The following is a 10,342-nucleotide window of genomic DNA, read 5'->3' as shown; positions in this document are numbered from 1 at the left end:
GCTCCAGGGATGACACTCCACAACCTCTCTGGGCAACCTGTGCCAGTGTTTGACCACTCTCACAAGATGAAAGTTTTCTCTTATGCTGGAATGGAATTTCTTGTGTTGCAGTATTTCAAATAACATTCCTGAAACGTCTCGCTTTCAAACGTCAGAAGAGTGTCAGGTGGAAGAGGACACTTACCCTGAGAAGCACAGCTGTGATTCACTCATGAGTGATATATAACAGCTATACTACTGAGAGCTTTTAAAATTGGATGTGGTGCATTCATTCAACAGTTCTTTATGTACACGGGTCAAGTGGAGGACAGTTTCTTGACTGTATTTTCTAGCCTTTATACAGTTCCTGATGCTTCCCGGCAGCTCAAAATGAGGCGAGATGCTGTTTCTGCTGGTTATGAGGCCACTATCCTGTCATTCTGTCCCTGTGGCTACTGAATAACTTCAACATGCCTGGTACAGCGCTATAAATAAGAAGATAGTATTTCATAACATCAGTGTCAAATCTTGTAAGCTCACCACTTGCATGACATTCTGTTTCTTTTTTCCACTAAAGATTTCATAAAAATTTGAGAAAAAAACCCCAGACAAACATTATTTCCCACAACCAAACTGGCAGAAGTTACTTGGTCTACCACTAAATAAAAGTAAGGGAACAGCTCTTAGCTAGTTCAAAGGTCCTTAATTTTCCTTTTTGATCCATCTTACACCATTTTATCTCAGGGGCTTCTGTTCCTGATTTACACCAACCACCCAGCAGGAGGATCAGACCCACTAATTCCACAAGAGCGGCTGTGGCTCCGCTGTGTCCAGGCACAGCTGCCCCAACGCAGAGAGTCTAGTGCATCTGATTTCTTTGTTTTACTGGGCAGGATAATAAAGCTTTCCTGAACAGCAGTATTTAAAGCAAGTGAACTATGCAAAATCTCTCCCCTCAACTGCTATTACACAGCTTGCAACCTTTCGTTCAGGAGATTAAGTTTGCATCTCTTCGCATTATCTCTTTGTAATTGGAAAACTTTCGTTTTGACAATGTGGCAGCCTCCCTGCGAGCCTCGCTACAAGCCAGTGCTGAGTGCCATCTGGAGAACTGATGCCGAAGTCAAGCAACAACATCCTGTCATATTTTATCTGGAACTTTGCAACAGAACAACTAATAATATCTTAAGCTTCATTTGTCTGGCTCTCTCATCCTCTTGGCAGAGGTCATAACCAGTCATGGCTTTGCTGATTTGCTGCATCAAAACTAATTAGATTACAGTGCTCACTGACAGAGCCTCTCATAATGGCATAAAAGCCTCCGGCTTTAGCTTTACTTATTATGTCAAAGTAGAGTTTAAAACTCATAAAACTTGCACCTGTATCAGCTTCCCAGTTGTAAACTCTAACATCTATTCATGGTGCTTATCCACCTTGACAGAGCTATCAGCCCCTTAACTTCATTTTTCCCTTCATTCTTTAAAAGTGCTGCTGCTGAGAAGCAGGGCTCATGGCACGAAAACGCACGTCTGACGTTGCAGATGCAGATTTCCAAGTCCAGCTTGCCTTTTGCATTCTTTACAGCAACAAGAATGCCCCGGACTGACTCGGTGTGGTTTGTAAGTGAGTGTAGTGAAGCTGCCTCCCACCTGCCTCTGAAGAAAACTTGGTGTAGGTGACCTTTTTACCGTGCTTATTGGAAATCTATTCTTTTACCAGACAGTTTCACAGTTTGTCTTGCTGAATGAGTCAGTTTTAAAAATCTGAGTAAAATTAAGATAACCGTTGCACAAGGTTAAAATTAGGGCAATGATCAGGGTAAAAGCCAGGGCACATCTTAACAGCTTTTAATTCAAGTGAGAAACCAGCAGGAAAGAAGATTTCTGTCTGCACAGAGGGAGAAAAGAGAAGTAAGGTTTAACAGTATCCTGCTTAAATGTTGTGAAACACGTCAGCAGGGGGCTGTGGCAGCAAGAAGAATTGTGCTTTCTCACAGCAGGAAAGTGGCACTTCACTAGACTGGCTACATTGATTATCAAGATGAGGCCGTCTTAAAGAGCAAGCACAGCACTTAAATGTATTATAATGTGTGGAAGAATCATGATTAAAGAAGACGGCACTGTGTATTTGCTCCAAGACTTTCCACCTGCTACTGCTTGCGGGGGCTACAGTAGTGCTGAGAGCTCATGCAACTTTCTTTTTTGCTCTTGTCCAATGAAAATATCAGCTGAATCCTAGGGTTGGCTGTCAATTTTGCCCTGGACTTTGTAGAGAGCCTGGATTTTGTTAGACATTAATGTCAGATCATCTGTGTTTGAGAAAGATATTAGGAGTGTGTGAGAATGAGGGTTAAATAAGTTTTTATTTATTTATTTAATTCTTTCCATGCTCAAAGTTATTATCTTGGTGTTACTTAATATTCTTGCACTTCCTTTTTATTTATTTATTCTTTATGCTTTTTTGCATAAGGAAAACACCATGAAATTCTGGAAATTCTAGTGCTCTTATTTGAGATAAAGGCTTTGAATTACATTAAGTTAAGAATTCCAGTTTAGAGCATTGTAAATAACACTGCTCCTTTAGACCTGCCTGATTCCTCTTGATAGATAATGCTCTGCTCTACCAAATCTTCTTACTCTTTCTGTCTTATTTAATGTATATTTTGTGCAATATAAAAAAAGTATGGAAAATTTTTGAGCAAAGCACATCCATTCCAGTGTCATAAAATGGAACATGTGCTGTTCACCCCCAGGAGCATTTCCAGTTGAGAGCTGTATCTTTCTGAACATGGATGTACATCAATGGTTGTAACAAACTGTGTGAATGAGTCTTACATGATAATGGACAGATGTGAAGAAATCAGACCTGGAATATCATGTTTATATTGGGATACTTAATTAACTGAAGAGACTGGATATTTAACAGGGGAAAGTTACTACGTGATTAATGATCTGGATGGATTGCTTTTGGAAAGGAGAGTAACCTAGGTAAAGTATGTTGGTTGACAGTGCAGTGTTTAAGGATATTAGAGCTGTCTGAGCCAACAGATATTTGAGGAAGTTCAGATCCCCAACACACTGTGCATGTGTGCACATTTATTGCTTTACCACCTTCATTTCAGATTCCTTGTGATAACAAAGTTAATCATGTGCATAAATATGTGCAGGACTACAGCCTAATGACAGAGAGAAATTAGTTAGCATGTCATACACTACTCCAATTTAGAAGTAGAAATTAAAGGAAAGAAAATTAAGACTGCAAATCAAGAGAGCCCTTGTCACAGAAGATGTCAGGCTATGAACTGTTTCCCATGGCTGATGAGTGAAGTTTCATTGTTTGGGTCTTAAAACCAAAACAAAGCAACCAAATTATTAAAAAAAAACAGAACAGCAACCAACACACCCTAAATGGGTTGGGCATTCGCCGACTGTAACCTCTGCATCTGTTTGTGTGTGTCCAGACTGACATTTTGCACTGATCAGAACAAAAGCAATATCTTCTTACATGTGCTTGATAGGAGCTACAGGTACAGATCATTTAGTCTTTTAGGAATATACACACAGTGTTACGTAGCCACAGGGCAGTACAGCAGTTAGCACTTCTGATTTGGGAACTTAGCATGAGTTAGTAATCCTCACTGTCCCTAGCTTGAAGTATTTTTTTATTATTATTTGATTTAGAAAACTTAAAATTCTGAGACTGCTCTATTGGGACAGAAAAATGAGCTGAGAGCGAACACCATGGACAAATAAATATACCCTTATTTGCATACACGCAGTAATATCACTGAGGAGTCAGAAAAAAAAACCAAACCAACAAACTTGGCTGTTATATACTTCTTTTGTGGATTTTTTAAAATGGAATTTTAAACAGGAATGATGCAACACAAACCAAAACTGTGCATACGGCTCAAATTTTGAAAATATGCTTTCAGAAGATATGTGTATTTCATTTCTTATTTTTCCTACACAGCTCAGCTGAAATACGAGCTTTAAACCTGCTTACCTCAGGGAGAAGGGTGTTGCCTAAATTTTCTTACCACATTAGAGAGTTTTGTTGTGACAAAACATAATGGAGGCTGGGTGAGACTCCTTTCCATCACTCACGCCTGCTTCCAGTGTGGGAGTGCTGTGAGGACCATGTGTTACAGCTGCTTTGTCCTATGAGGTAGCTTAAAGGGGGACATAATCCAGCCATAAATTCACAACAAAGAATCCCCTGCTGTAGAGGAACGCTGCTGGATATAAATGTGCCACAGTCAATCTGTGCAGAGACATAAAAGCATGTTGGAAAAGAGGGAGCAGGGCTGAGGGGCAGTGGGATTATGCTATGCCTCGTCTCCACTGCTGTGTGCATCAAGTATCAGGGTGCTCCTGCGGCCAGTGCACATGGGACTGTGCCCCAACACATCCCACCCAGAGCTGCCCTCTCCAGTGAGGACAAAAATGACCGCGTGAAGGAATGGCCTTCTGAAAGCCTAAAGGTCTGGAAACTGAGAGGCTCCTACTCCACTTGCCTTTTCCCTTGAGTTCTCATGTTACACAGGAACAGCTCTTCCCATCATATATGCACTGTATGCCAATGATGTGTGCCAAAACTGGCCTTTTTCAGTAATGTCTTTGTAACTCCCACATTTTCAGTAGCATGAACAGGGAAATTGATTTAAGCCCTGTAAATTTGTAGTGAAGCCAAGTTCTGCAGATCATTGTCCTTCATGATGGAGGGTTAGTTATTGATTCAGTTCTAACGTACATCTTTAGACTAAAAAAAAGCCCCAAACATTAAGAAGCTGACAGTGGTTACAATTTGGATACCACAAAGCAGATCCAGAGAGTAGTAGCTGTTACTGATAGAATAGCACAGGATGATCAAAATGGAACTGAGAAGTGGAGCTGTGATTTAGACTTCAAGGGTTTGGGAATGGAGGTCATCAGGTTCCCTCCAAGACAGCTGTAGCCACCTTCTGTTTCTTGTTTTGCTAAGTCGCTTCTCCACAGTTGGAGATGAGTGCTGAAGAGACATCACCAGTACCCAGCCTCTCCGTCAAAAGTGGAACTGTCGCCAGTGTTGTGCAAACTTGATTTGGCCGCTGAGCATGCTAAATCATGTTTGTTCTACGTTGATAATTTTCAGTGTATTTATCTGCCTTCTAAAGTCTGTGTGGATTGCATTTTGTTGAGGGATATCTCTGAAAGTGGGCATGACAGGGAATTACTGGATAATACAGAGCTCAGTGCTGAAGCAAGAGAGGCCCTTGTGGTTCCCCCTGAGTTCATGGCATGCTCATACAAGCTAGATTAATATTGGAATTTCATGCTTCTTATAGGACTTAGTTCTGAGTGCAGTGAGTTTTCTAAGCCCACTCAGCTGATACCATTATGCACTGAAGAACATATTAACAACCTATTTAAATGCAACACATTTTGTTTGCAAATGTACTTGTTCCATAGTCTGTTGACCTGGTTTAGCATCTTGTCAGCAGTGTTCAGAGTTCAGTATTTTCCCACGCTCAGTGAGCACAAGCTTTTCCTTTAGCCAGCATGTTGCAGAGGTACACTCTGTTAAAAAAAGGACAATGCTCCCACAGCCTGAGTAAGGAGAGGCAATTCAGATTGCTAACAGTGCCAGAAATATAGAGATGTATCTGCTGCATATCCTCTCCTGTAGGATTTTAAAGAGATCTGAAATAAGCATCAACTAAGCCAGCCTACCTCTTGCTTGGAGAGAATGTACTGTTACCATGAAGTTTTATGTTCCAAACAGAAAGTGCTGTAGCTCGTAAGACTTCTCTGACTCAGGTCCTGTGGCTGAAATAGGAGAGCCAGGCGCTTGGTGAAGTGAGGCATTTTTTAGCTCCTGGCATTTCTAATAAAGACCCAATTGTTTCAAAACATCTTGCAGAGGTTTTGTCCCTGGAGGAGAATTTTTCTTTACCTCTGCTGTAGATTAGCTGCCAGCCACCTTCTAGACCTGTGCAGAGCCAGAGTTCAGTTGGTCTGTTCATAATATGGAAAGTCATTGGCAAGGTAGTGGCACCAAGGATTCTGTTGGGAGCTGGAGAACAGCACCCCTCTCTGCCCATATAAACAACTGTCACTCTTATCAGGTGCAAGCATTAGTTCCTATATTTTGCAGTGCAATATGCTACATTTGCAAAGGCCTTCCTCTGAGCAGCTGGAAGGCAAAGGAAAGGGTTTTTTCTCTTTGTTTCTGCCCCCTGATTAATTTAAAAAGTAACTTGCAATCTTTTTGAACCTTCGGTTCCCTTTAGCTGCTCTCCCTCTCTGGAATTAGTCGACAGGTCCTAGAAGTAAAGGCCATTGTGAAATGTGCTGGTGGACTTTCTGCCTGCATGAGAGGAGGCAGGAGAGAGAGGCAGATCTGAAGTTTCCACTGTTTCTCCTTTAATTTTCTCTTGCACTGAGGAAGAATATTCAGAAGATTAAACCGAATGAATCTGTCTTTGGGGTACGCTGAGGAATTATATCATAGGTAAATCCATGCTAGATGCACTTAAATGCCCTTTATGTTGAGAAATAAAGTTGCACCCTGCTGCTTAAAGCTTTATCTGCGATAGCCTTCATTCCCCTGTGTGTTCCTCTAACACAAGAGCACGCTGAAAAAAATATGGAAGGAAACCACACAGTTTGCCTTCAAAATGCAAGTGTAAATGTTGTCATAGCAACACGGGAAAGCAGAATGCTACTTTATAAAGGTGGTGGTGGGGAAACGAGGGGGGGAAGGAGAATTAGGAGTTTACAGAACACGCAAAAAATGACAGTTCTAGGATGAGTAAATGAACAGAAATTTGCCATGTGACTTCTTCAGCTAGTTGCAGGAAAGTTAGTTTGTGTCTGAAACACAAGCAATTCCAGGAACAAGGTAACATATCTAAACAAATCAGAATCTTTTCGTCTCCTGTGTCTTGTATCACAGAAAACCTGATAAACCAGGCATCAGACAGATCCTGAACTTACCCAGGTCTATTATTGGAAAAAGAGACTGATGACTCACAGTATCTTTCATTTTTATAAGCAGCTTGTGACATCCCACAGCATTGTCAAGATTTGAAAGATTCCACTGAAACTGCTAGATACTAGATATTATAAAGACAGAGAGCTAGGAAGGCAGATGTTAGCATACCTATCTCACACTAGACCCTTTGGTTTTGAAGCTTTTTCTTTTGCTTGTGTCTTGTCTGGTGATGTAAAAGATTGCTCATTCTGGTGTCCCAAAGATGGAGTTTTTAGTAGTTTCAGCAGGGAACTGAATAAAAATGGCTTCAGTAAGAAAAAGGAAAACCAGAAAGGGACAATCAAATAAATACACTTGTAACAACATTAAAAATATTCCTCAACAATTTTGTTCTCATCCAGTAAGAAAAAGCTGTGTTTATTTCCAAAACACAGTTCAAATTATCTTACTACTTTAGATGTTTTGTGTATATCTGTTTGTGTAGGTGGTGCATCAGGGCGCTGCGGACTTGAGAAGCTGCTGTCAACAAACCCAAGGAGACAAGAAAGAGCCCACGGCCCTTTGGTGATTGACAGATTCAGTCACTTAAATGCTGAGCCCAAAGCTGAAGCCTGAGCAGGGTCTGCTTCACAGAACTATGTGAAAACCATTGGAAACTGTTTTCATTTTAGCTTGTCATTTAAAAATATCATCCATCCTAGGACGATTCATTCCCAGGACTTTATATAACATGCAAAGTACTGTGAAGGGAATATTTTTAATGTATCTGCAATTTGCTTTAGTATCACAGAGTGAGAAGAATGTCTTAATTAGCTCGCTTTTCCCCATTTCTGTAGCCTGTACTATAGATACAGATAATACTATTCAAGAGGGAACAGAAGGTTGCATTTTCATTTGGAGTTGGCAAGTGGCACATCATTTCCAGATTTATGAAGGTGAAAAGCTCTATAAAAACAGAAAAATTTCTATATCTGCCATATTTACAAGAATATTGCTAAATGCCCTGAAAACACAGAGAAAGAAATGTCTACGTAAAGAAATCTTTCAGGCAGCTTTTGTGTTTGCCTGGATTTCTGTCTTTCTGATGGATTCCTACAGGTCATAGATCCTTTTAAAACAACGGTTGTAAAAGGATCTGAATGACCCACAAGTATCTCTCTAGACCCTCCTCTTCTTGTCCTCTGCAAAGGCTAGTCTCCCCCTAAGTAACAGATAATCGTAAAAGTAGGGAAACTGAGTTGCCAGCAGCCAGGGTACTGCAGGTGTTTTGGCTAGAACAACTTGCCATTTCCTCTCTGCAAGTATTGGCTTAAGGTGGTGATGGCTGGAGATCAAAAAAGTAATACTGAAGCAAAACTAACACAATGGAAGTCAAGTACAAAAAGTAATAGAACAGCAGTCTTCTCAGTCCCTTTCATAAACATGACGAAGGTTGTGAAACTACACATTGTGTAAGAAGTCAGGAGCTCTGTTCACCTAGCAGGAAAGAACCATTACAGGTTCCCTACAAAGTCAAGAATTTACTGTCTCCCCCTTTTTTTTCCTATATAAACAAATACATTTTTCACTAGCAGTAAAATAGATGGAGGGAATTAATTTTTACTTAGTTATTGTCTAGTGTGGCCAGATGCCAGTTTGTAAGCCTGTCCTGGATCATAACCTGCCATGAGTCTAGCCACAGCACCCTTCAGAGTGCCTTATATGCCACGTTCAGTGGTACTGGATGCGAACAAGCTATCGTTTCCTGGTGAGCATGCAGACCTAGTGAGCAGACAGGCGCTGCAGCTCTAAGCCAGTTTTTATAGCAGAGTACAGTCCTGTAAAGCCTTTCTCTCCTAAGTCACCCTATCACAACAACGTTGGTGGGTTCCCAGGTCGATCCTAACTGAATTCCTGTACACATAAATAAGCTGTAACCAGTGGTCCCTCTTGCACCAGGACATTCCTGTTCTGAACTCCTGATTTGTAGTTATTTCTAACAAGAAACCTTGCTCGCATTTTAAATTCTCGCCAGCCCCTTTGGGTAAGTGCAGATCTGAAGCATTTTGGGCTGGTCCCTGCTCAGTTAGAAATGATGCCTCATGGCCACAGGGGGAGGCTTTCTGACACTTTCACAGATAGAAAACACAAAAAAATAAAACAAGAAGTGAAAAACAAAACAACCCCCTGCTGCTCCCTCTGCTCTAGCCTCAGATTGTCCCACTTGGTTTCCATTTAAACATTGAGCAAGGCTGTGGGTAAGTTGTTTAATATGAACTATTTAGTTACCCTGCTTTTACAATATTAAACTTGGCAATTATAAATTTCAACCAGGGTTTGTATCATTTTATTCTTAATTCTGAATCTTGTGCAGGGAAGTAGATTATTTTAAAAGCTCTTTAAAACAAGGGAGGGGGTTCTTTTAAGACCACTGGAAATGGAATCACACCAATCTAAGGGGTTTTTTAAGACTGTCACCTTGGGTTCCCAACCTACAGTCATGTGCAGCGGGTTCTCTGTGGCAGGTGGTTAAGGGCTGCTATCAGAAAACATAGCTGTATGCGTGTGTGTTTACGACTTTGGAAACATGATCATGTCCAGGGAATGCGTCTTTTCAAGAAACTCAGTTTTAAAATGTTTCTAAAATTGCTAAGAAAACTAATCTTAGAACCAAAATTGTGAGGCTGAAGCAGAGAAAGAAAAGCAAGATTATTATATACAGCCCCCTATGGAGAGAGAATTTCCCAGGCAATGTAAAGCAAACACATTTTAATGCTGCTCCTTACTTGTGGCAAATGAGTGCTGTGGCCACTCGAGCAGACTGTGCTGTCTGTACTCCTGTACTCTTAGTTGCCACATGGTCCCACAGTCCATCTGGAGTACCAGCGCAGCACAAAGTGGCACAAAACCATTGGGAGCCTTGTATGAAGCAGAGGGACAAAGCACTGGAGGAACTACAGCAGTGTTTGCGGCTCGGCAGCTCCTGCAGCCCCCAGCCAGCCTCGCTGGGCAGAATGAGCAAGAAAAAATCCACTCCTGCCCCATTAGACATAAGTCTTGATTGCTTTCTCTTGCAGAGATACCAAATACCTTTGTAAACAGCGTGTTCGGATTGTTACATGCAAACGTACATGTGATACCTTTATGAAATATGCAAAATATGATGCACGGGGCTATGATCTGATCTGTGTGTGTATTTGAAAGCCTTTCCCATGCTTTGGTTCAAGTACTGAACATTTCTGACAGTTTGTTTGAGGTAAACAGAGCCAATCTGTCAGCATGATTCACTACCAGCACATCTGATAAGTATGACTTAACTTGCAGCAGGCTTGTATGTTTTTAAAGCACTTGCCTGCTTTGCAGTTAGCAAATTACTGTGGGGCAAAGCAAACACAAAAGTAGGTAACAA

The 10,342-nt window shown here is 41.1% G+C and overlaps 1 long non-coding RNA gene across 1 annotated transcript; it reads left to right on the top strand.

Moving 5' to 3' along the window:
- Window positions 1-1,522: 1,522 nt before the first annotated feature.
- On the top strand, window positions 1,523-9,263 carry LOC128144287 (uncharacterized). Its single transcript, XR_008236025.1, has 2 exons — window positions 1,523-1,650; window positions 7,439-9,263. It is a non-coding gene; the product is annotated as an uncharacterized LOC128144287 (long non-coding RNA).
- Window positions 9,264-10,342: the final 1,079 nt, after the last annotated feature.

The sequence above is a fragment of the Harpia harpyja genome, chromosome 7, assembly GCF_026419915.1.
Source record: "Harpia harpyja isolate bHarHar1 chromosome 7, bHarHar1 primary haplotype, whole genome shotgun sequence".
NCBI classification, from domain to species: Eukaryota; Metazoa; Chordata; class Aves; order Accipitriformes; family Accipitridae; genus Harpia; species Harpia harpyja.
This window is presented reverse-complemented; position numbering and strand designations above follow the sequence as displayed.